Source organism: Polyodon spathula, chromosome 3, assembly GCF_017654505.1.
Source record: "Polyodon spathula isolate WHYD16114869_AA chromosome 3, ASM1765450v1, whole genome shotgun sequence".
Classification (NCBI taxonomy): Eukaryota; Metazoa; Chordata; class Actinopteri; order Acipenseriformes; family Polyodontidae; genus Polyodon; species Polyodon spathula.
Genome location: NC_054536.1, coordinates 9,323,238 through 9,349,190, shown reverse-complemented (window position 1 = coordinate 9,349,190; position 25,953 = coordinate 9,323,238). Strand labels below are relative to the sequence as shown.

Sequence of the window (25,953 nt, the reverse complement as noted above, 5' to 3'; positions counted from 1 at the left end):
GGATACATGTTTTTAATGGATAACTTTTTTAGTAGCAGCAGGTCTTTACTGCAACCAACATACAGTAAGTAATTATCATAAATGAATGCAGGTTCAGTAAGCTTTCAGTTAAACTATGCCATACATGTGGGAGCTACTGTAAAGTGCATTGCAATATAGTTGAGTAAAAGGGATTGCTGAGACAAGTTAATTGTCCCACTTGCCAATTTAGTAAGAAAATAAATGAGAGATACCAAGAGGTCCAATGAGTGATATACTGATTTCGGTTTTCTGATAAAAAATAATAGAGTTATGAGCATTTTAAGAGGTTAACAGCAGGTTAAATAGACATGTGCATTGTTGAAAACAATAGAATACTCTTCTGTTTTTCATTTCAGGTTAATTATGAATTGGGTTTTGCCTTGAAGGCAACAAGATTAGACTCTAACCTCAAGGACATTGTCCTGATAAGATGGATATAGACAACAGCATTTTTTAAAGCTGTTTTGCTGGTGGGTAAAAAGATATTGATGCATGAATTTTGTAGATCTTGGCAAATGAATCAACTGATCTTCCTGTGATCTGACACAGTTGATCTGAAGCTGATGAAAAATCCTACTCATCGCAATCTCCATAAAACATAAACGTGAATAGAAGGTGTTCAGCATGAACTTCATTAATCACAGAGCATACGGGCTACTCGGTGATTAAGAATGTTGTTAAAACTGGTAGACGTTGGAGGTTAATTAGGCAAGGTGACTGTGGGGCCTAATGTGGTCAAAAGATAGAGAAATCAAGAGCTGTAATTCAAGATTCAGAATTTTTGAGTAATATTTTCAATTAGTTGAGAGATTTCTTAAGGCTAAATATTGCTGCTTATGAAATTTAAATTAACAAATTATAAATGTTCTACAGATTATGTGTCTTTTGGAAAAGGGTTTATCAAGCTGTAGTTGGAAGGGTTAATAAGAGCTGAATTCCTGGCAATGAGTCGGATAGGTTGATGACTGTCCCAGTCTCTATCACTTGAAATGGAGAGAAGCTCTGAAACAGCAAGGTTCATACAGTACCAATAGCAGAAGAATTGGATGATTTTTTTTTAAGAGCATGACAGTAACAGGGCCGCCCCATTAAGCCAAGTGCTCTACACAGAAACAGAAGTTTATGAATTTGAACACATCACACCCTCACACCCAAACGTGGCACATTTCATTTACCCTTCATGTATGTCTGGTCAATATAGAGATTAAGTATGGCAACATGAGTTTAAATCATTCAGATAACTGCATAATGGATAGAAATTACAGCATGAGCTAAAGATGTTTTATAGTAATATTGTAATATACAATATTTGTGAAGTGTACACAAGCTTAGTTTTTTTTTTAGAAGGGTGTTTTTTTACAGAGTGCATATGCATTCTTTTAGATTAAACCGTGCTTTGAAAAACATAAACAAGCCTTCTGAGATGGAATGTACTGGACACAGTAACTTCAGGGCTTTAGACCCTGGTGGAGATGAAGATACTGTGGGACGATCATTCTTGCTTCACCGTCATCTTAGTTAAGGGCAGGTGGATAGTTTGGAGCTAATTAGATTAATGGTTTCAGTCATGATTGTCAGCTCTTCCAATCATCTTGGCCTGTCCTCAACATGTTTATCAGGTCAGCTCTATAAAACAAAGCTGTCGGTAACACCTGCAGAGACTACCAGGGAAAGCAAGGTGAAGGAAATGGTGTATTGTGAGTGAAACAGGATCTTAATGGTGCTATTACGTGATGGGGGTAAGAGGAACTCTCCTTCCCCACAGTTTAGTATCGGTTGGGGGCGAGGAGAACATACCTCTTCAAAGTTTATTCCCAGAGGAGAAAACAACACAACTGGTTTGTTTTTCCTTTCTTTAAATAAGCAAAAGGCACTTAAACCCTGATGCATTGCTTCTATGTTTCTTCTTTCCCAAGGACAAGTCTTTTCCTAGAATTCGTGTTGTTTCTCTCTTGACATACAAGGCCCTATATCACACCCTCTCATGAGCGGCAGTCTTGATTTCTTAATGAAAATGTGCTTTTAGAAAAGCCAATACCTAAACATTCCTTAAAGTATTTTATAGTTTTGCACAGTAAGCAGGGTCCATAGAAGCAGGGCAGAGCCATGTGAGCTGCTTGAAAGTAGGCCAGCAATTATTCATACAGATTTATGGTCCTTTCAAAAGCCGCCTCAGATGAGGAAATGAAGCATCTTGGGGAATTGTTGGTAAATTAGGTATTGGTAGGTTATCATTGGGCAGGTTTGAATCTGTCTTCTGTTAAGCTAAGTATGTTACCTTGTGCCAAAGTAAAGAAAAATGGTTGTGTAGATTTTTCTACTGTGGCCACATGAACTGTAAATTGTGATCAATACATGTGTTTTATACATATCCAATGTGTGAGCAATACATGTGTTTTATACATATCCAATGTGTGAGCAGTATATGTGTTTTATACATATCTAATGTGTCAGCAGCACATGCGTATTATTTATAGAGGATACACCATCAGTATTCATAGAGCACTGTAGCTGTTCCACGAATTAGGATAGCAGAATATCCAACAAGCCCCCCAAATTATTTTTTATGGATCCTCATGAGTATTCTATTTATATAACAAGGACAATTATGGAAAAGAGTGTTTGAACATAAACTAATTTCAAACAGTGTGGTCTCCCCCAGTCGTTATGTACTGCAGTTGGATTTGGTTGAATGTAAGATAGATTTCAAAATGAGATCCATGATGAAAAATATTCCCTCTGGATCACCGGATAAGGAAAAGGTATTTGATGCTAGATATCTCAATTTTTTATTTTTTATTTAGTGTCCCACAGTATTGCTACATTTCATACTAAAATATTGTTCTATAGTGTATGTTTAGGGCACTGCTATTACAAGTGTCAGATTTACTGTAATGCATTGAAACATAGTTGAATAATAATTCGCAATAGTTCATAACCCAATATTTCTTGTACACTGAAGTCACATCATGGCAAAGTACATTGTTTATTCAAAGATGTTTTTGTCAGATAATTGCATAAGCAGTGAATGCCTTGGCTATTATTCTGGCTGACTTTGACAAGAACAGATGGTAAAACATCAAGGCTTCTCTGATGATGCAGAATCCTTCTAAAGCCCACTCATTAAATATGGAGGAGGTCAAACGCCATAGCAATTACCAGCATTTACATGAAACAGATCTCATACATTTCACTTATGTAGTTAAAAATGGAATTGGTAAAGCTGCCTATAACTGTCATGAATTAACATTAAAAAAAACAATCAAAATCAAAGCTACAAAGCATTTTAAGAGCCTGAAAAATGAATACAGTTTCAGTTCAGTTAATGTAGAATATATTTGGTATTTTGTATTTTTTTTTTTCACAGTTATCACAAAGTCCATGAAATTAACTCATTGATGTGTAACACTGAGTGTAGTTCCCATGAAAATACCCATTTGTGAAAGTATAGTGTAAATATATACATTTCTTTATCACTTAAAAATAAATACAGGAAATGTTTGCCTTATTGACGCACTACTTCTTACACTGCATTTAGGAACCTGGCAGACAGTTTATTTTGCTTCCGGTAAAAGAACACTGCTTAGAGGAAAAAGCAAACCATTTCATCGACGCTGTACCAGTTCAACTCCCTTCAAAAGACACCACCAGCTGCATCAAAAACGACAAACATTTTTTGCACCTTTTTGGAAACTGTGGCAACCTCTCGAACGTTTAATTAGGGGGTCTTTAGTTTACGAAAACTCAGGGCTTTGGCAATCTTACACGTTAGATTCAGCACATGTATTTGGTTAATACAGAGAAAAAATACATGGGTAAATACTTTTCACTTGGATTACGGTTGGTATTTTCATTTTCACTTGGCAACCATGTAAAAACAATAACACAAGTACAAACAAAAAGGCAATGAAAAGTTTCCTGGAGGTGTGGTCATTGACCTCCATGAACATTACTGTAATGTTACTAACTGCTGCTTACCACCTCACCAATTATGTAATAATATATATATATATATATATAATACATATATATATATATAATATATTATATACTATATATATATATAACACCAAGGTATTAAAATGCATTGTCTTACCTGTTATTATATTTATAGAATGATATGCTAATATATTACTGTATATCTACATGTGCACACAGTGGGCATAGGTCATAGTGATATATTTCCTGTGAAACTGGTAGCTCTAGTGGCAGGGATAAAAAATATGAGAGAGAGAGAAATCAAAGAAAATATGCTGAAATAATTTAGTTTCAATTGAAAATAATATTTTATTATCTACGTTTCGTACAACGTGAAGTCTACAACGCATCAGCATGGCTTATTTTAAACTATATTGTATGTAGGAATGTGGCAAAGTGGTAGGTAAGGGGAAAAGATGTCACGGTGATGCAGTGCAGGAGTGATGAACAGACAACACTATCCAGTGGAAAAAGTGCTTTTATTTGTAATCCAGGTCTGGTGACCGTCAAATAATAAATCCCCGGCTATACACAACAATGTGTAAAGCCCGGGGATAGAAATAACAGGGCACAGTCCCGAACAAAACAAACACACGGTCACCAATCCTGGGTGAGTGCAGACGTGCGTGTGCGGTGGTGAAGACACGGGTAATTCGTGACGGTTGGTGCAGTGGTGATCCGATTCGTGCTGACCCTCGCGACAGCTCCGGATTTGTGCGTTTAGCTGTCTAGTGGTGAAAACACAGACAGTTATTTACAGAGACACAAACAACACACAACACTCTTTCTTTTCTTTTACTGAGAGCTCCTCTCTCGATCCTTCTGTCTCTCCAGCGTTTTACCCAAACGAAGGAAAAGATCAGCGTTCCCCTGGCCCCTATCTGTAATCCCGCATGATATCTAGGTAAACGGTTGCAGCTGCCTTATTACTTGCAGCTGCCTCTCGTTTACCTTTCAAATCAATACGGTCTTACAACAGAGTCTCGCTTCTTTCCAGGCTGACCCACTTCCCTGACCCGGAAACGAACTGTCAGGCCAGCCCTTCCAGATACTTCTCCTCCCGTTCTTTAGCACCCTCGCAGGTCGGGAGGAAGATTCATCACCAGAACTCATCTTTCCGTCACAAGGAACAACAACAACAACAACAACAACAACAACAACAACAACAACAAAAAGCTGTTTTGGCTCCAATAAAAACCCAACTGTATAAATAGGTACCAGAATTTGATCTCAATTTAACCGCTTGACACAATGTTACAAGAAAAAAAATATTCAGCGAAAAAAGGCACTTTACAGAGCATTAAAAAAGGACCGAAAAGAAAGTACGCAGAAAGAGTACACGGAACTGCAAACGCAAGTCAAAAAGGAAGTTAGAAAGGCCAAGAGAGAAATAGAAATGAACATTGCTAAGGGAGCTAAAACCAATTCCAAAATGTTTTTCCAATATTACAACAGCAAGAGAACATTCAAAGAGGAGATTAAATGTTTAAGAGATACAAATGGCAAAATCGTAGAGGAAGAAAAAAAAATAGCAAATATGTTAAATGATTACTTTTCACAAGTTTTTACAAAGGAAGATACTGACAACATGCCCCACATGTCATCCAGTTCCTATCCAGTTTTAAATAACTTTAGCATAACTGAGGCAGAAGTGTTAAAGGGACTAGGAGCTCTTAAAATAAACAAATCCCCTGGGCCGGATGAGATCCTCCCAGTAGTACTCAAAGAAATGAAAGAAGTAATTTACAAACCGCTAACCAAGATCATGCAGCAGTCTCTTGACACAGGGGTGGTACCGACAGACTGGAAAATTGCAAACGTAATACCGATCCACAAAAAGGGAAACAAAACTGAACCAGGTAACTACAGACCAGTAAGCCTGACTTCTATTATATGCAAACTTATGGAAACTATAATAAGATCCAAAATGGAAAATTACCTATATGGTAACAGGGTACTGGGAGACAGTCAACATGGTTTTAGGAAAGGGAGATCGTGCCTAACTAACTTGCTTGATTTTTTTGAGGATGCAACATCGATAATGGATAATTGCAAAGCATATGACATGGTTTATTTAGATTTCCAGAAAGCTTTTGACAAAGTCCCGCACAAAAGATTAATTCTCAAACTGAACGCAGTTGGGATTCAAGGAAACACATGTACATGGATTAGGGAGTGGTTAACATGTAGAAAACAGAAAGTACTGATTAGAGGAAAAACCTCAGAATGGAGTGTGGTAACCAGCGGTGTACCACAGGGATCAGTATTAGGTCCTCTGCTATTCCTAATCTACATTAATGATTTAGATTCTGGTATAGTAAGCAAACTTGTTAAATTTGCAGACGACACAAAAGTAGGAGGAGTGGCAAACACTGTTGCAGCAGCAAAGGTCATTCAAAATGATCTAGACAAGATTCAGAACTGGGCAGACACATGGCAAATGACATTTAATAGAGAAAAGTGTAAGGTACTGCACGCAGGAAATAAAAATGTACATTATAAATATCATATGGGAGATATTGAAATTGGAGAAGGAATCTATGAAAAAGACCTAGGAGTTTTTGTTGACTCAGAAATGTCTTCATCTAGGCAATGTGGGGAAGCTATAAAAAAGGCTAACAAGATGCTCGGATACATTGTGAAAAGTGTTGAATTTAAATCAAGGGAAGTAATGTTAAAACTGTACAATGCACTAGTAAGACCTCATCTTGAATATTGTGTTCAGTTCTGGTCACCTCGCTATAAAAAAGATATTGCTGCTCTAGAAAGAGTGCAAAGAAGAGCGACCAGAATTATTCCGGGCTTAAAAGGCATGTCATATGCAGACAGGCTAAAAGAATTGAATCTGTTCAGTCTTGAACAAAGAAGACTACGTGGCGACCTAATTCAAGCATTCAAAATTCTAAAAGGTATTGACAGTGTCGACCCAAGGGACTTTTTCAGCCTGAAAAAAGAAACAAGGACCAGGGGTCACAAATGGAGTTTAGAAAAAGGGGCATTCAGAACAGAAAATAGGAGACACTTTTTTACACAGAGAATTGTGAGGGTCTGGAATCAACTCCCCAGTAATGTTGTTGAAGCTGACACCCTGGGATCCTTCAAGAAGCTGCTTGATGAGATTTTGGGATCAATAAGCTACTAACAACCAAACGAGCAAGATGGGCCGAATGGCCTCCTCTCGTTTGCAAACTTTCTTATGTTCTTATGTTCTTATGTTCTTATTCATCAAGATTCATTGTTACAACACAACCTTCCAACTTTGTTAAAGCCAGAAATAACCTACAGAAAAATGTACATTGTAACTATGTTTAGGTACAATTTTTGTAACTTTTTAAACAGTTGAAATTTGCTTCTAACACTATTTGATCAGTAAAGGTATTTAAGGTTGTTTTTTGTAGGTTTATTCGGTAGTATTATGTTATAGTCACTTAGTTTTATTATGTGCATCATTTTCATCCCAAATGGAGTGTTCCAGGCGTTTTTTTTGAATAAAGGTAGGTATTTATCATAAGATATGTGAAATAAAGGTCGATTCAGGAGGGTTTTTCATCAGTACGATGGAGCTCTTGCCTATTTATAATAAAAATAACAATTTATTTATTTGGCTGATGCTTTTTTCCAAAGCGAGTTACATTTAATTATTTTACATACAAATTCTGGTACCCATTTATACAGCTGGGTTTTCACTGGAGCAATAGATTACTCAAGGGTACAGTAGCAGTGTCATGATATTGAAGTCAAGACCCGCTGGTGAACAGGCCAGAGCTCTAACCACTACTCCACACTGAGCACATGTATAACATATAGCTCTCAGGACTAGTCATGGTATTGAACCCAGGATCCCCCGGTGAGCAGGCCAGAGCCCTAACCACTACTCCACACCGCACACGTAATGCGAAGCTCTGAGGACCACAACTCCTGATCCGAGTTCAGTTGTAGGTCGGACCTGTTGTTTGTTTTGTTATTTTAATTTGAGGTTAAGAATGTATTTCTTAACATGTACATTTTTCGCTACATTTTTTTTGTCACTATTTTGGGGAGGAGTTTCTTTATTTTCTTTATTTATTTATTTACTTATTTATTTATTAGTTAGTTTAGTTAATACAGATATGTACAATAGGCTTAAACAGTACAGTAGTAAAATCAACTGAATACCTAGCAGGCTTTTTTTTTTTTTAGTCTATCCTACATGTAATACAAAACAAACCATGCTGATGCGTTGTAGGCTTCACATTGTTGTAGGATGCCTAGATAATAAATAAAATATGATTTTAAATTGAAACTAAATTATTTAATCATATTTTCTTTTTATCTTAGTCTACTTACAATTATCCCCCAGAAAATCATAGTGTCGCATTAACACATTATGGCTATACAGGACCATAAATATCTGCCATTTCAAATCACTACACAGCTTCTGCAGCCTAGCTCTCCACTTTGTGGCACATTCAGTAGGCAGAATTTTTGGTCATTTTGCCTGAGCAAAATCCTTATCAGACTTTTGAAAATAGCTCATGAATGTATGGCAGCTCATTATCTGTGTTTAACATGCTGCTTTACATATGTAAACATTAATTAAATGCAAATGGGGCGACAGCGGTATTCCACCCGTTTCATTTTGTATCCGCTAAATCCTTGTTTTCTGCACGGGACTAGTGTACAGGGTACAGAACTGCACACGGTAACAATGTTTTCAGTACGGTAAACGCTTCATAAATGAGGCCCTACTGTGGTAGTTGTTTATATGTTTTTTTTTCTCAATCATGCTTCCCTGAAACCTTGTTTAAAGGCTCTGCATATGAAAGATGCGACTTTGAACATGACTACTGTAACATGACACACAGTGATGACTTGCAGACCACATGGAACAGGAGAAATGGCTTAACTAATAATGTTGGTCCAACATGTGATCATTTGGGAAACCGCACAGGTATTACAGGAGGACAATACCAGATGAAGATGGGCAGAGGAACAGATGGGTGGAGCATTTTGAGGATCGGCTGAACAGACCAGCTCAGCTCCACAGGAACCATCGGATATCCAGCCGGCTGATAGCGACCTGCCGATCGACTGCAGTATACCTACTAAGGAGGAGATGGGAAGAGGAGCAAGTTCCTTCAGAGTGGAAAGAAGGCTACCTCATCAAGCTCCCGAAAAAGGCAACCTCAGCTCTTGCTCCAACTACAGAGGGATAATTCTGCTGTCCATTCCAGGAAAGGTGTTCAACTGAGTCCTACTGAACAGGATGAAGGACTCTGTCGACCCCCAGCTCTGAGATCAGCAAGCTGGCTTTCGCAAGGATAGATCCTTCACTGACCAAATAGCGACGCTGTGCATCATCTTGGAACAGTCACTGGAGTGGAACTCACCCCTCTATGTCAACTTTATTGACTATGAAAAGGCATTCGACAGCATAGACAGACAGACCCTCTGGAAGCTGCTGAGACACTATCGTGTGCCAGAGAAGATCATGAACATCATCCGAAACCCCTACGAGGGGATGATCTGCAGGGTGGTCCATGGCCAGCAACTCACCGACGCCTTCCAAGTAAGGCCAGGATTGAGACAAGGATGTTTGCTATCACCTTTCCTGTTCCTGCTCGCGATAGACTGGGTTATGAAGTCATCAACAACCCAAAAGCGGAATGGCATCCAATGGACTCTCTGGACACAGTTGGACGACCTTGATTTCACTGATGATCTGGCCCTTCTCTCCCACACCCAGCAACAGATGCAGAAAAAGACCAGCACCTTTGCGGAAACCTCAGATTGCTTGGGCCTCAACATCCACATGGGGAAGAGCAAGATCCTCAAGGTCAACTCAGCAAATACCACACCCATCTGGCTGGAAGGTGCGGCGGTAGAAGAGGTGGAGAGCTTCACCTACCTTGGCAGCATCACTGACAAACAGGGTGGGACAGATGCTGATATTAGAACGCGATTTGGCAAGGCAAGGACAGCTTTCCAACAACTGAAGAACGTCTGGAGATCCACAGACCTGCCAGTCAACATCAAGATCAGGATCTTTAACACCATCATGAAGCCTGTCTTACTTTACGGAGCCGAGACATGGAGAACCACCGTCACCACCATGAAGAAAATCTAGACTTTCATCAACACCTGCCTCAGAAGGATCGTGCAAATTCTCTGGCCAGACAGAATTAGTAATGATCAACTGTGACAGCGGACAAGACAGCAGCCTGCCGAAGAAAAGATCCTCCAAAGACGCTGGAGATGGATCAGCCACACGCTCCGCAAGCCTGCATCCAGCACCACAAGGCAAGCCCTCACCTGGAACCCACAGGGGAAAAGGAAGAGAGGTCGCCCAAGGAATACATGGCACTGTGACCTGGAGGCAGACATGAAGAGGACAGGCCACACCTGGGGACAGCTGGAGCAATTGGCTGAGGACCGGGATGGCTGGAGAGCATTTGTTGGCGGTCTATGTCCCAGGCGGGGCAACAGGCATAAGTAAGTAAGTTCCTTCAGTAATAGCATGAAAAAGTCTAATTTGTAACAGTACACATAATATTGTCTTTCTCTTATCGGATCCTTTTCTGAATAAAATACTGTGCATTGGTATAATGAGATGAGGGATTTTATTGTGTGGGCAATGCTTGCTCGAATGCATCAAGAGCAGATGAATGTAACTATGTATGCTTCTTTGTGATTTTTAACCTCAATTCGTACAACCATGGTTTTCTTGTGTTGTTTTTTGACAGCCCATTACCTATCTCTGTCAGACCAAGGTGGAGATCATCCCTCTGCAGGTTTAAGAAGTGTTGTTTTCCTTCCAACAAACACTGCTCAAGCTTGCCAGGTGATGTATGATCGCAATGATTATTTAATAACAGCTGTCAAAGAAACCTATTATCTAAACATTTTTCTTTTTGTAGGTTAAATGTTATTACCAGTTTGGGAGATTAAGTGGAGCACTAAATATAGGAATACGGACCCATTTTGATGGAGACATCAGAGAGATTTGGAAGCAAAAGGTGGCCCAACAAGAGCAGTGGGAATGTGTCATTGTAACTATCAACAGCACAGAGAAATTTGGGTTTGGGTTTTCTAAATTGATGCTCTCAGACAATGGTGTCAGACAGGTAATAATCAATGAATAATCAGAGGAAGAAAGATATTTTTTCTTTGTATTTTGTTCTTTCTCATCTAGTAAATAAATATTACAGTACAGAACCACCATGCTTTAAATTGTGTATGTGCCTTGAAAATCCACAGTTGACTTAATGTTTCAGAGAAAAGACTGATAAACCAGATGGTTTCAGGCTGGAAGAACCCATACATTCTGAATAAAGATCATTAAACCTCACAGTGTACACAGTGCAATTGTACTTCGATCAGCTAACATAAATCTAACGATTATTAAAACAACTTGTATTTTGGTATTTTAAATTGAACACACCATCCCTAAATGTTTGTCCACCACGCCTAGGATACATGTTTTAATTCAGTTCCTACAAATACTTCAGGTGGTAATTCAGAGAAGAATATTTGCTGTTGCCGGGCCATCTGAAACACTGGCCATTGACGACATTGCCTTCAGTAAAGGATGTGTGTCAGCATCTGGTAAGAATTCATTACAAAAATGTTACCAAATAGAAATCCTTACACGGTACTGTGGCGTGTAAATAAATCTTTTGCATACCTCCATTGAAATAAACAAACAATGAACCAAGAGACTGATAGCAGAAAATGATAATGTTGCTAGTGCTAAATAGAGATAAGAAAAAACACTTAAAAGCCTCAGTATCACTCCTTTAATGCTACATATAAGACACTGTAACTTTTTATATATGACTGAACCAATCGGCATCTTTATTTGCTACCTCGGTTACATTTCAATCCTATATCTGTACTCCCCTAAACAGAAGGACTCCTGAGAGCAGGGGAACAAAGCAGAAAATTGCTGACAGACTTTCACAGCTACGTGCATGGCCTTATCATTCGTCAGGAATAGGGACCCATAAAAGCTTCTCATTAGTAGCAACTATGGAAAGCTCAGGGATAGTGGGGGAAAGAAACATATGAAATGTTAATATTAATCTTTGAATGGTGGTGAGGACAGTTTTAAAGTAGTACTCCCCTCTGGGTCAGACTAGGACATTTTTTTGTGTCAGCTATTTTTAATGCATCTTCCAATACAACTGCTTTTAATACGCAGATGCAGCCTTGTCATGCCTTGAAGGGTTTGGTGCATGTAACAGTCAGTGCATTCCCAACATAAAATTCTGCAACTTTATTCATGACTGCGCACCTGACACAGCTGACGAAGATAGCTGTCGTAAGTGAAAATGTATCTATTACAATTTGTATATGCCATACATGAAATTTAGCACTATAAAACTACTGACACAGCACAGCTTTTGCTTTACATTCATTAAAGTTTGATTATTATATGTTATGTACAAATATATATATATATATATATATATATATATATATATATATATATATATATATATATTATTGCTATCTTGTAAAGGAAATACATGGGTTGAAATGTTAGACAAAGTGATACTACAGGAGTTACTTGCTAAACAAAAGTTCAAGGTATGTGAAACCAGCTGTAAATATAAAGCTGTGTAAATTGGGCCCAGTCAGCTCAATACAAAATAATAGACTATTGTTCAATGGTAAGACATAAACACTGTTTATAATAGGGCTTGTGTAGGAGTCAATGCAATTACATGAACGTTCTTTGCACAGTCTGAATATTTCTCTATTGTACTGCAGCTGATGTCTGTGATTTTGAGTCTGACCAATGTGGCTGGAATTCTGAGCAGCCAACAGAACAGATTTCATGGCAACGTATGAAGGCTGCTGACAGTGCTGTGGATGGGACTGCACCACTAAAGGATCACAGCCTCAACTCCACTGAAGGTACTGTAGGAGTATCAGCTACAGTACCTAACTACCTGTGGTGATTTCGAAAGGTGTCTGTAGGATAAAAAAACAATAACAAAAAACATTTACTCCTAATAAGTTAATAGTGGCTAAACCTTAAGTTCATTGTGTTGGATGTTTACTAATATGATAATGACTTCTTATTTTCTGTGATAATTATTCCATGTATGTTTTTATTACAATTTATATGCAACACATTCTACAATTTCTATAGTAATTCAAAATTCAGCAAATTATATTCTGCTACGACATATCAGATTACAGTTATAACATTACTATGAGATAATTAAGATTAGATAACAACATATCAGTATTCCACAAAGAAGTAGACCATCACTAAGTGTAAGGTTCCTGTCCTTTTTACCAACAATTTATAGAGTCATTAGTAACATTGTAGGGCCTATATATATTATATATAATATAATATATATATATATATATATATATATATATATATATATATATATATATATATATATATATATATACACACACACACACACACATGCACAGCTCTGGAAAAAATTAAGAGACCACTGCAAAATTATCAGTTCCTCTGATTTTACTGTTTATAGGTATTTGTTTGGGTAAATTGAACATTTTTGTTTTTTTCTATAAACTACTGAACACATTACTCCCAAATTCTAACTAAAAATATTGTTATTTAGAGCATTTATTTGCAGAAAATGGCAAATGGTCAAAATAACAAAAAAGATGCAGTGTTGTCAGACCTCGAATAATGCAAAGAAAATAAGTTCATATTCATTTTTAAACAACACAATACTAATGTTTTAACTTAAGAAGAGTTCAGAAATCAATATTTGGCGGAATAACCCTGATTTTCAAGCACAGCTTTCATGCGTCTTGGCATGCTCTCCACCAGTCTTTCACACTGATGTTGGGTGACCTTATGCCACTCCTGGTGCAAAAATTCAAGCAGCTCGGCTTTGTTTGATGGCTTGTGATCATCCATCTTCCTCTTGATCACAGTCCAGGTTTTCAATGGGGTTCAGATCTGGAGATTGGGCTGACCATGACAGCGTCTTGATCTGGTGGTCCTCCATCCACACCTTGATTGACCTGGCTGTGTGGCATGGAGCGAAATGACGTATCCTACAGTTACTCGGCGCCAAACAGGATTCCAAGCAGCTATGTTCAGTGAGCATTACAGTCACGGCTGCCTTTTCATAATGTCAGTCTATGGTCAATCCTCACACACATCAATGTACTTCGTAAAAACTGAGATCTTTACTTAATATATACAGCTGAGAGCGGGGAATAATCGAATGTAATCATAACATGGTACGTGGTACAGAAACGGTGATCTATTTAGTTTCAGTTATATCCATACTCCGATGTAGATGCCATCTGCACGTACATATATATTGATTTTATTGGTGGTGTTACATGATTAGTTTTTGACATAATTAAGTACACAATTTGTTTTTGTAATACAATTTAATATATATATATATATATATATATATATAATATATATATATATATATATATATTTTGCATTATTACTACCTTAACCTTAACTATTATTAACCTTAACCTACCTGCAACCCCCAAAGTGGGTTCAATAGAAAGAAAGTATAATGCTTGTTACTTGGATAGAATGGATGTATAGACAGAATCATTGTTCTATACAATACAGTATTTAGTATCACTTATGTTAAATATGACTATAATTTGTATAATACATTTCAACATCTGTCTGGGATACTTTACATTGTGATGATGATGGATTTCTTGATTCTGTACATGTTTTCATTTTATTATTCAATCCCAGCCTCCTGTACGTGTTTCTGATTGCATTCAGCTATAATCTTTCACTTAGTGTATGCTGTATTTACAGTATAATTATAAATCTCGAAAAACTACTCACTTCTAAATCTTTTGTAGTCATTTTTGTATTACTTTAGTATAAATACATGTTAATTTGGATTCATATGTTGTTTTTTTCTGACTTTATGTGAACGAAAAGACACACATTTGCCCATTTTCCCATTGGAAATAGTGATATTTTGAAATATCACTGTCCTGGTCACAAAAGCAAAGTTTGTGGGGAATAATAGCCATTTTCTATACTTTTGAGGCATAAGCAATTAGGAAATAACACTTACTACCCAGGAACAAAAATTGTGTTACATAGTGGTATCTATTGGGAGGAACAGTTAGGGTAACAATTACAAAAAAATGAAATCTGGAATGGCTCCCTTCAGAACAAATAAACAAACTAAAACCTAGTCTTTCTCCAAAATAGTCATCTAATTTCAAAATTGACAATATGTGAATCATTTTGTTATGCAATCTCTTGGTGGTTTTCAAAGTGTGTTATATTTCTCTGCAGATTGTTTTTGAAGGGACTGTTCAAAGCCCCACTGGATTCCTAGCACTGGATAGTTTTAAATTATCTAACTGTGGAGTAGTGGAAGTGCCAGTCTGTCCTGTGGAAATGTTTGCCTGCAGGACTGGCTCTTGCATCCCTAATAGTTCAGTGTGTGATTACCAGATAGACTGCTGTGATGGAGCTGATGAAGAGCCACAAACCTGCTGTAGATTTCTGAGATGGGTTCTTTTATATATATAAATGCTTAAAGCAATATATATTTTAAACACTGTTACTTTAGATAAACAGCAAGTGTTTTCCAGACCTGGTGTCCTGCACATACAGGGTGTCCAAAAAGTCAGACATCATATCTTATGCTGGTTAGAACATTCTCTCTGGTGGTCATAGACCATTGTCTTGGCACTACACATCAAAATGATCTGATTTTATTAATCTTAGCTTAAAGACATTTCACACATGAAAAAAATAGAGATCCAATATTAACTACTATTGAATCCTGAAAAAACTCAAATACATGTTTTTTTACACATTCTTTATCATGAAGTTTGCTGTAGGACACCTTTGAAAAAGATTTGTACAACTTCACGATTCCATCATTATTTTGTACATTAACTGTATTTGGTTGTCTGTAATCAGAATGAGAGTGTAACTTTTTATAATATACAATGTTTGTTTAATAAAGCTTCCTAATACCCTGAGTGTCACTATAACCCTAAGCACAGATATCAGCTTGTGAATAAGCCATACAGACCAGTTAATAAGGCTGGTTCTGATAAACTGACATTTGGGCTTCATGAAGTTGGGACAAAAAGTGATTTTCATTGAAATGTCATCAAACAAGGAAAGTCAAAAAGGTTAAACAAAGGGTGTGTTGCATCTGAAAATATTATTGTTGCTTTATTAAATATTTAAGGATGTTATGTTTTTAATTTTTTTAAGCCAACTACACCATGTGCAATTTTGAATCCAATTTGTGCAGCTGGGGACAGTTAAGCTCAGATAATGCGGACTGGATAAGATAAGAAGGGCATCCATCTACCCAACCAGGGATTCCCCACACAGACCACACTACCAGTGCACACAACGGTTAGTAAACTCTACAGAGATGGTTTATTTATTTCAAGGAGTACCAAAGGTAAAATTATCTAAGTGTTTTTACTTTTATTTTTTTGGTAGACGCAAACTCAATTTTAATGTTAGAAAACAATGTAAGTAAATGTACCAAATGATAGGAGGAGCCGTAAGAGACCTTGTATTATATTAGTTGTTTGGTTCTAATATTGTTCTGGTTCTAATAGTAATTAATTAAGAACGTTTAAATTATGCCCCTTGGGTTTTATGTTTTATTCCCATGTTAATTTTCTTTTTACTGCATTATCAAGTAAAAGTCTACCTGTTCTAAATGGAAATACTGTGTTACAGAATAAACAACAACAATCAGTATAAAATTGAGTACATGCCAACATGCAGGGGATTAATACTATGTGTACAGGCAGGAAACAATAAATGATAAAGACGAGAATGTGTTTTTATGTGTAATAGTGGTAATTGCCCAGGAGTTTACTTGTCAGAAATGGTGCCCATGAGGGGCCTGATTTATCAAAGCATGGTGTTCTTTGCCTTTAAGGCTCATTTCTCTATCTAACTCCAAACACACATTCTGACCCGACGGTTTTAGCTCAGCTTGGTAGCCCTGTTATACAGAAACAATCCCTGGCATTGCCTATTTGCAAGGTAGATATTAGGATTTGACAAGAAGAAAAATACATTTAAAACTGACAAGCTGCAGTTACTTAAGCTTTTCATTTGAAGCCATCCAGGAAATAGTATGCTCATTCAATGAGGGGCCTGATTTATCAAAGCATGGTGTTCTTTGCCTTTAAGGCTCATTTCTCTATCTAACTCCAAACACACATTCTGACCCGACGGTTTTAGCTCAGCTTGGTAGCCCTGTTATACAGAAACAATCCCTGGCATTGCCTATTTGCAAGGTAGATATTAGGATTTGACAAGAAGAAAAATACATTTAAAACTGACAAGCTGCAGTTACTTAAGCTTTTCATTTGAAGCCATCCAGGAAATAGTATGCTCATTCATTGACTTGTTAGCTCTAATAAAATCTCAGATGACACAAATCTCAAGTCAAAAGCATGTCAGAATCTATTAGGACGAATAACCTTAGTATTAGAAATATTTTATTTATGTTTTCAATTACCTATTTTTGGCAGGCTCCCTGACAGTGGGGAGGAATGAAGACACGTGTATGTACGACTTATCTATTATACCTGTATAAAATATATATGAAAGGAAATGTGATTTGGTTGCTGCACAAGTTTACTTTGCATCTTTTGTTTTTGAAAAACACTCTACATAGCTGGATACATCTGTCTTTGTTCAGACTAATAAAAATGAACTTACTGTACGTTTATCAGGTGAGGTTTTGGTATCAGCTGTCTGAAGGAGCCAAACTGGTGAACTTCACAAGGACAGCCCTGGGTGGTGATTAAAGGATGGCAGATTACATCATAAACCATACATCCAACATATGGGAAAAGGCTGAAATAACCATAGAACCAACTGCCATGGAAACACTGATTCCCTTTCAGGTAACTTAGAAGAAGCTGGAGTTAGGTATTGACCATATGAGCAAGCAGAGCAATGAACACATACAAGTTGTTTCCATGTTAATGCTTTAAAGATTTAAAAAATACTTTTGTAACCCAAATGTGTTTAATGAGTCACTGTGAAAGAACTGATTGCTGAGGCTTAAGGTCAGGAAAACAGCCAGCGCTACTGATTACCTCTACCGAATGCCTACTTAAACAAGTCTTCGGAAATGTCAGTAGTGGGGTCCTCAATCAGTCCCTCAAGGCACAACTTGATTTCCCTGTCTCATCCTGTCAAATTACCTCCTTCAGTCACTTTTTATGACTCTGGTGATCACAGGAAAGTGTTTATTAGTAAATTGGCCTTCCAGTCAAGACCAGTGGCTTCATCCAAGATAACCTCTTCCCTGCCAAACCTGTCTATCACCAAAGAGCTTGTGACAAGACAATCAATGTGCTGTTCAATGCATTTTTGACTGTGTAAAAAAAGCAATTGGTTATCAGATCTCGCATCTCGTGAAAGTGCTGTTTGTTTTCATCTTATGAAGATCAGTCATTTGCATGTGACCTTTTTAGTTAGAAGTTTTATTTTATTTAATTGACTTACTGTACTGGTTTCTTAAAATATAAACACTTTCATCAACATTTGAAAACATCTTTGATTTTAAAGTACTAAATGTGTTTCCTTCTTTTAAACAGATTATTCTTCAAGTCTCTGTTTCATTAGGCAATGCTTCTGTTGTGATAGATGACATAAGTATAACCCCAGCGTGCACTACTGCAGAAGTGTTGCTCCCTGATACCACGACGGAACATAAAGGCAAGTGTGACCTACACATTTAAGCTGAGAGTTTATAGTTCCCAGAACTGGCATTATTAATTTACATTAGCATTTTCTTGCAGAATATTACAATAACATACCTTTTACTCAGTAAAGCCTCCTTTTCAAAAACAAAGTACATCTAAATCATAGTATGATCAGTTGTGTCTTCATTAGTACAAATGCTAGTTACACATAAGGCTAAAACTAAGCAATCACTTTCAAACTATGTAACCGTGTGTGACTATACCTGTACCTTTGTAGTTACCTCTTTTAACTGTTTTAATGGTTATAATATTATGTGATTTCTGGTAATTATTGCCTGGTTAGCAATAATTATTGATAATGAATTGTAGTTTATTCTAATTAATGTCATGTTGGCTATGTACTAGTGCCAGAAGTAAACTTCCCAGTGTTCTCCCTGTTGCTTCAGGACAGCTTCTAATACTGACAGTCATTTTGTTTTTCATCAGATTACGACCAGATTGTGTTTCTTACAAAGAATTTACCAAACCAGATCGGCCTGACAATTGACAACAGCGGCAAGGCTTTTACTGCAAATGTCACTGACAGCATCGCTTCAGTTTTTAACCTTTATTCTCCTGGTCTGTATCAGAATATCTCTGAGACCGTCTCCTTTAAATCAGCACTGAATGAGTCTTACTTTCTTCAGCATTCCAAGAATCAACTTGGTAGGGAAGTGGAATTATTTATCAAACAGATTCAATCTAGCAATAAAGATACAGCTCCAGCTTCATTCTGGTTGGCCAAAAACAAATGGTTCCAGGGTTTAATGCTCTGGAAGCAGTAAGCCTTCCAGGTTATTACATTCGCCATGCTGGTAGCAGGGTCTTTGTGGCGGTGGATGATGGAACTGGGATCTTTAAAGAAGACGCCAGCTGGAAACTAAGAGCAGGTTGATGACATTTCTTGAATAACAGATTCTGATGTGTGCATTGTCTGTTTGTAGTTAAATCCATGTGTGCACATGGATATAATCTTTATCATAAAGGCAAACGGATATGTATTTGGTGATATCAAAGCTTCCTGCACATTAGTCTTCAGTATTTTTTATTTTTTTTGTATTTCAGTTAAGATTCAGTTTTATGAAGTGCTTCACCAGATTGGTTTTGTTCTTAGTGAATATTTCCACTACACCAGCACCCACACCTCAGTGCCCACCAACGTTCTTTCCATGTGATACTGGGGAATGTATTCCTGCAAAGAAACGCTGTGATTTTACTGCAGACTGCCCCAGTGGAGATGATGAAGCTGATTGTGGTAAGCAACAGCCTAAGGTATTGCAGAGGGAAGTGAGATAAAGCAAAATGATTTATGAAAAAGTCTTGTGAATTTCACCTTAAGATAGAGTGTTTACAATTATTTTTCATGTCAAGGTCAATGCAACCAGGTTTAATAACCTAACAGGTAATGATTTAGACAATGAGCTTGGGCTTCCAAGGGAAGAAAAGCCATTAGTGTTGAAATAATGTAACAATGTGTTCTTCTAGGAGTTACTAACCCCCCCCCCCCCCTTATCCCTTTACATTTCTATTTATGGGACACGCAACAAAATTATTTCATCACTGTTTACTGTGAACAACAACAAAAAAATAATAATGTTTTATTACAAAGCAAGCTGAAAGACTGTTTAAATATCTTCCAGAGAACAGTGCTCAAAATTGTGACGTGGATGAAATATTAATTGGTCATTTAGCAGGTGCTTTTATCCAAAGCAACTTACTGAGACTAGGAAGGTGAACATCACAACTGCTGCTGCTGTAGAGTCACTTGCAATAGGACATTGGTTTCACGTCTAATCCAATAGACAGGATAGGACCGTGATAAACAAAGTATCTCTTGATACAAAGAAAATAAGACATAATTCTAGGCAATCATTTGCTTAGCTGTTGTGTTTGCTTTTCTCAGCTGGTACATGTGATTTTGAAGTGGATGCGTGTGGCTGGTATAAGAACGTTCCAGGAGATGGGTTTGATTGGAGAAGGAGCAAGTCACTGTTCATCCTGACTACCAGAGTCAGGCTCCTCCACAGGACCATAGCACAGATACAACAGAGGGTATGTGGGCCACAGCAGGAGAAAGCAAATACCTTGACATTACAAGTTATTCTTCAAGATGACATTTTATAAAATAACTTTTCTCAGAATGAAGACAATTACTTAAAGACCTTTGTATTAAAAATAAGGATGAATGAATTAGTTCCGACTGATTTTCCTTGTTTTTACTTGTTATTGTTTGATAAATACATGCAAAAACATTGATGTTTTTTTTAATATCTTTTTAGGACTGTGGCAGAGCACAGCTTTGCCCTTTAGAAATTGGCAGGGATGGGGTTAAATTCCTCTACCTGCCTGGGTTCATTGTGTTCAGGTGGCTGGGGTTGATTAGATGATTAGTTTAATTAACGATCAATCAGCACCCAGTCACCTGACATAAAAGGAGGCCTCTGCTTCTCATTTAGGGAGAGGGAGCTGAGGAAGTAGGTTGTGTGTTTGTGTGTTTGTGTGTTTGTGTGTTTGTGTGTTTGTGTGTTTGTGTGTTTGTGTGTTTGTGTGTTTGTGTGTTTGTGTGTTTGTGTAGCCTGGACATTGTTATTTTTGCTATTTTTGCTTTTTGTCTTGCTTTATTTGTGTTTAAATCCCTTTATTTTGGCCCTTGTGCCCTTTCATTTTTGTGTTTATTTATAATAAAATAGTTATTTTTTTGAACTACAGACTGTCTCTGGGCGTCTATCCACTCGCCAGCCTGCCACAAGGACACTTCATGTTTGCTCTGAAAAACAGCAGCCACTTTTCTCAGATTGCTGCTCTGAGGAGTCCCAGGTTCAGTCAATCTGCACCAGGTTGTACAATGTCGTTTTGGTATTGTTACTATATTATTACTTTTTATTTATTGCAGTAGTGATATACTTGCTACTCCAAATTGTCATTAGCCCTTTTATTTTCAGTAAGAAACTGCATCCAATGAGACAACAAACAAAACAACCTAAAGAGAAATAAAGAACTGAAACATTGATGTTTGGGGCTTGTAAGGAGTATTGGTTTGTTTCTTTAATTTTAGAATTGGGTGGTATTCAGAAAAATGCACACATGACAAATAACTTTGACATTCTAGCATTTTGTTTGCAATTCTCAATTCAAAATTTAATGTTACCTTGTACAGTGTAATACCAAATGAATTTGAGTGTATATTAATTTATTTAATGGTCTTCCAGGCATTATAATTATGGCCTGGCTGTTGGAGCAGCTGACATGAATTTACGAGTAGAGGGTGAGAATTGCAGCACCACTGTCATATGGAGGACTTTATACGATCAAGGAGACCAGTGGTTGCAGGCAGTTGTACAGCTTCGTCGTCTTACGCAGCCTTTTCACTTCACCCTGATGAAAGTCACCCTCTGTTTTTGATGGGGTGTCAGCACTGGATGACATCTATTTTGAAAACTGCTCCCTTCCCCCACCCGCGGCAAGCTGTGAAGGCAGAGACAAGTTCCACTATCGAGATACAAAGGCCTGCATTGACTGTCTACTTGTGTGTGACCTCGTAGATGACTGTGGTGATGGATCTGATGAAGACCACTGCTGTAAGCGAATACTTTTATTCATCAATAGAAGTGACTGGGTATAATATAAACACATTTTTGTTTGTGGGATTTTTGTCATCTTGTTGTCAGGTGTATATCTGCTCAGCTACACTGGAACATTTGTAAAATACAGCAAGGATCACTGAGAACAGTTTAATTGATTATGAAATTAATAAAATAGTGAAAAGTGGTTACAATATTACAAATTGATCTTTCTTGATTTTGTAGAGTAAATTAAAAGGGGTGCTTCTCACTATTTGACAGTCTTGTAACTAATCTTTCAAACTGTTTTAATTCCTTTGTTATGACAGTGATGGATCTGCAGTGCAGCTTTGAAAATGGGCTTTGTAGTTGGACACAGTACTGCTGATAACTTTGACTGGGCATGAATCCAGGGCCCCACCGCAACATCAGACAGGGCCTTGGAAAGACCACACTCTGGGAACTGTGGATGGACATTATCTCTACATAGAGGCATCAGACCAGAATTTCCTAGACACAGCTGTGCTGCTCAGCTAAACCTTTGATTCCACCATATCAAGTGACAAGAAGCCATACATCTTCTGCTTTTACTATCACATGTTTGGGCAGCATATTTATAAACTGTCTGTATGCAAGAGATCTTCTACCAAAACCAAAGGAGAATTGCTCTGGGTCAAATATGGGGAACAAGGCAATATCTGGTTAAGAGAAACCCTGTACCTTACCAGCTACCAACCCTTCCAGCTAACATACTATTGTATTGTCATCTTTGTGCTTTGATGGAAAATATATCCTTGCTCTACAATTAATTCAATTGAGATAAGATGCTAGTTACTTTGGTGGCAACAGGTAATGTAGATAGTCATGGCAGTGTGTTTTGAAAATGTGTCATCTGAGATCTTCTCCTTCTGTCATTCCATTCTGTAAAATAATCTTTCCTTTGGGTCGAGAAGCATTCTTGGTTATGCAAAGAGATGCTCTCTAGGAATTTGTTTGCTTTGAAGCTATAGTATACGGTAATTGAAACCTTAGCTACTGAAATGCTGCACCGCATTATTGGCAGGGCTGAGCCAGAAGCGCCGCAATTGCGCTGCCAGCTGAGTTTTACAGGGAATCACAGCTGATTGGACAGCTGTATTTCCTTGACTGACTGCTTGACTTATCCCTAATATAGGAGGCTGTGTGGTCCAGTGGTTAAATAAACAGGCTTGTAACCAGCAGGTACCCAGTTCAAATCCCAACTCAGCCACTGACTCTGTGTCACTCTGAGCAGGTCACTTAATCGCTTTGTGCTCTGTCTTTTGGGTAAGACGTTCTTGTAAGTGACTCTGCAGCCGATGTAAAGTTCACACACTCTAGTCTTGTATCTTGTAAAGCATTTTGTGATGGTGGTCCACTATGAAATGGGCTATATAAAAATAAATGATTATTAATGAATTGTAAAAGCCAAAATTCTACGATCACTGTGTGTTTTATCTGGGATGAAAACTTGTGAAGAGAAAGCCAAAGCCCTGAGCACCGTGTGTGGAAACGGGGTCAGAGTTTTCATTATTATAAAGCAACAGGGATTAGTTTAGGAATCTTAAAGTTTTTTAGTTTAGGAATGGTGTTCACTATATTCATGGCACCCTCTGTAGTTTTTCTTTTGCCCTTTGTACATTTTGCACTGCCATTGCTGGTAGAGTTACACGGTTGTTTGTGTATTTTTTTTGTAAATAAATCCTGTGCACGTGAGCGGCCTTGTCAACGTCACCTCCATGTCTCTCTCCAGTCTGTCAGAATCCACACCCCATAACACAGCGTAAAAAAAGCATCTCGGTTGGTTTGGGGCATGTTGGTTTCTGAACATTTTTGGCAATGTAGCATGGTTTCAGGTAGTTTTAATTGCCAAACCTCCCATCAGAAAACAAGCAACCTAAAGAAATATTGCTCTTGGGTTATAGGCTGTGTTTTTGGGTGCTTGTCTGAAGTATGAAAAAGACTTTTATGCTGATTTGAAAACAATGACACAGTCAGTTTAACATTCCTGCATGAAATCAATTGTCTAATGGCTTTGGCACTACAGGGAACACAGGACTTGTTTTAGTAATGCATTATTGCCTAGTTTGACTTGCTATAAATTTAACAGAGCAGTAATTTCCTTATCGATTATAATTACAATACATCTTCCTAAGCCATTTACCCTGCAGTTCTTCTGGCATTAAAAAAAAAAAAATGACCATCTACATTAATTTCTTTTTTTTTTTTACATTTCTAAAGTCATTTACAATCATTAATTTTGTATATTCTCTTTTATTATGGTGCACTTTATTTAGTATTTATTACGACAATATAGTTATTGCAAGGATTTATTAAGTTTGCATTGCCTTTAGAGATTCAAATAAGAAGATATCTTACCGCATTGTTCCTGGTCTAATAAAACACCAGCTGCATTGAGACATGGTGCATGCAAGACACCTGAGTGTTATTCATGAAGTTGCCAAACAATTCCTTCATTTTGTCAAAAATGAATTTATCGTTCAGACTATTTTTAAAGTTCCAGTCCCCCCTTCTTGTATGAATATGGAGGCTATCTATCCTTAGACTTGAGATATACAGTCATTGCTGCCCAGTTGTGATCTGGAGCCATTTTAATGTATTATTATTCAGGTATAAAACTAATAGATATTTTACTTATGTTATGTATACTCACAAAAAAAAAAGAAAGTAAAATTTGATACAGATACTCGTACAATCCGATAACTTGGCAAACCCCTTGTACATTATGAAGACATTCAAATTCAAAATGGCTTGTTCTGTGACATTACTAAAATTCTGTCCCCTCTGTTGGCTGGATAAGCCAGAGCATGAGTGAAGGTATCCCAAGCCAGGTGACTATGTCAGACCAGTATGTTTAAATGATGTGGTCTTGTGTGTTGTGTTATAGTGATTTATGACAATTTCCTTACCACTGAAAAGACTCAAATGTGCTTGCTGTTGTGCTGTATAATATACATATTACTTATCATTTGTAGATTGAATATTAGTATAATAGTATATTGAGTGTAATTCAAATATTTTGGCATAAAGACCATGAAAAATGTGTGCCTTTGTTTTGTATCTCTTTTAACTATCTGGGATGTATACCTGTTTGCTTTCTATTCTCAATAACTTCTATATATTAGATCTTTGAATAGGATGTGATTGGTTTACCTTCATTTGTATGCAGTGGTGGTGCCAGTATCAGTAATTTGATGGCTGAAGTTGTAAGCAATTTCTTTATCCTTTGTATTTTCTAACAGATTTTGGTGGAAGGTACTGTGGGTGATGACTTTAATGGAGATATTGCAATTGACGATCTGTCCTTCATGGACTGTGTTCTCGATAATGGTGAGTGTATTTATTGTTCAATTTCAACTACTTTCATTGATATTTAGTAACAGTTAAAGGCAGTTAAATTCTCTTTTCATTACCTCAGGATTGATCACTATCACTGAAACAGATAAATAACATTAAGAATGTTCTAACTGGATTTATTGTATACAGCAATATAAAGTCACACTTTAAGGGGTCATACTGGTGCCAATGCAGCATTCTTTTTAGTGTTGTTGTGCCGCTTCATTACATAGAGACAGGTTATATAAAGACAGGTACTTTTATTTTACTTATAAATTACCTGAAATGG

General features: G+C 37.3%; 2 pseudogenes; both read left to right on the top strand.

Annotated features, from left to right (window-relative positions):
• LOC121307718 overlaps positions 1-10,474 on the top strand; it is a 69,517-nt pseudogene extending 59,043 nt beyond the window's left edge.
• Positions 10,475-10,624: 150 nt separating this feature from the next.
• Positions 10,625-25,953, top strand: part of LOC121307707 — a 51,163-nt pseudogene continuing 35,834 nt past the window's right edge.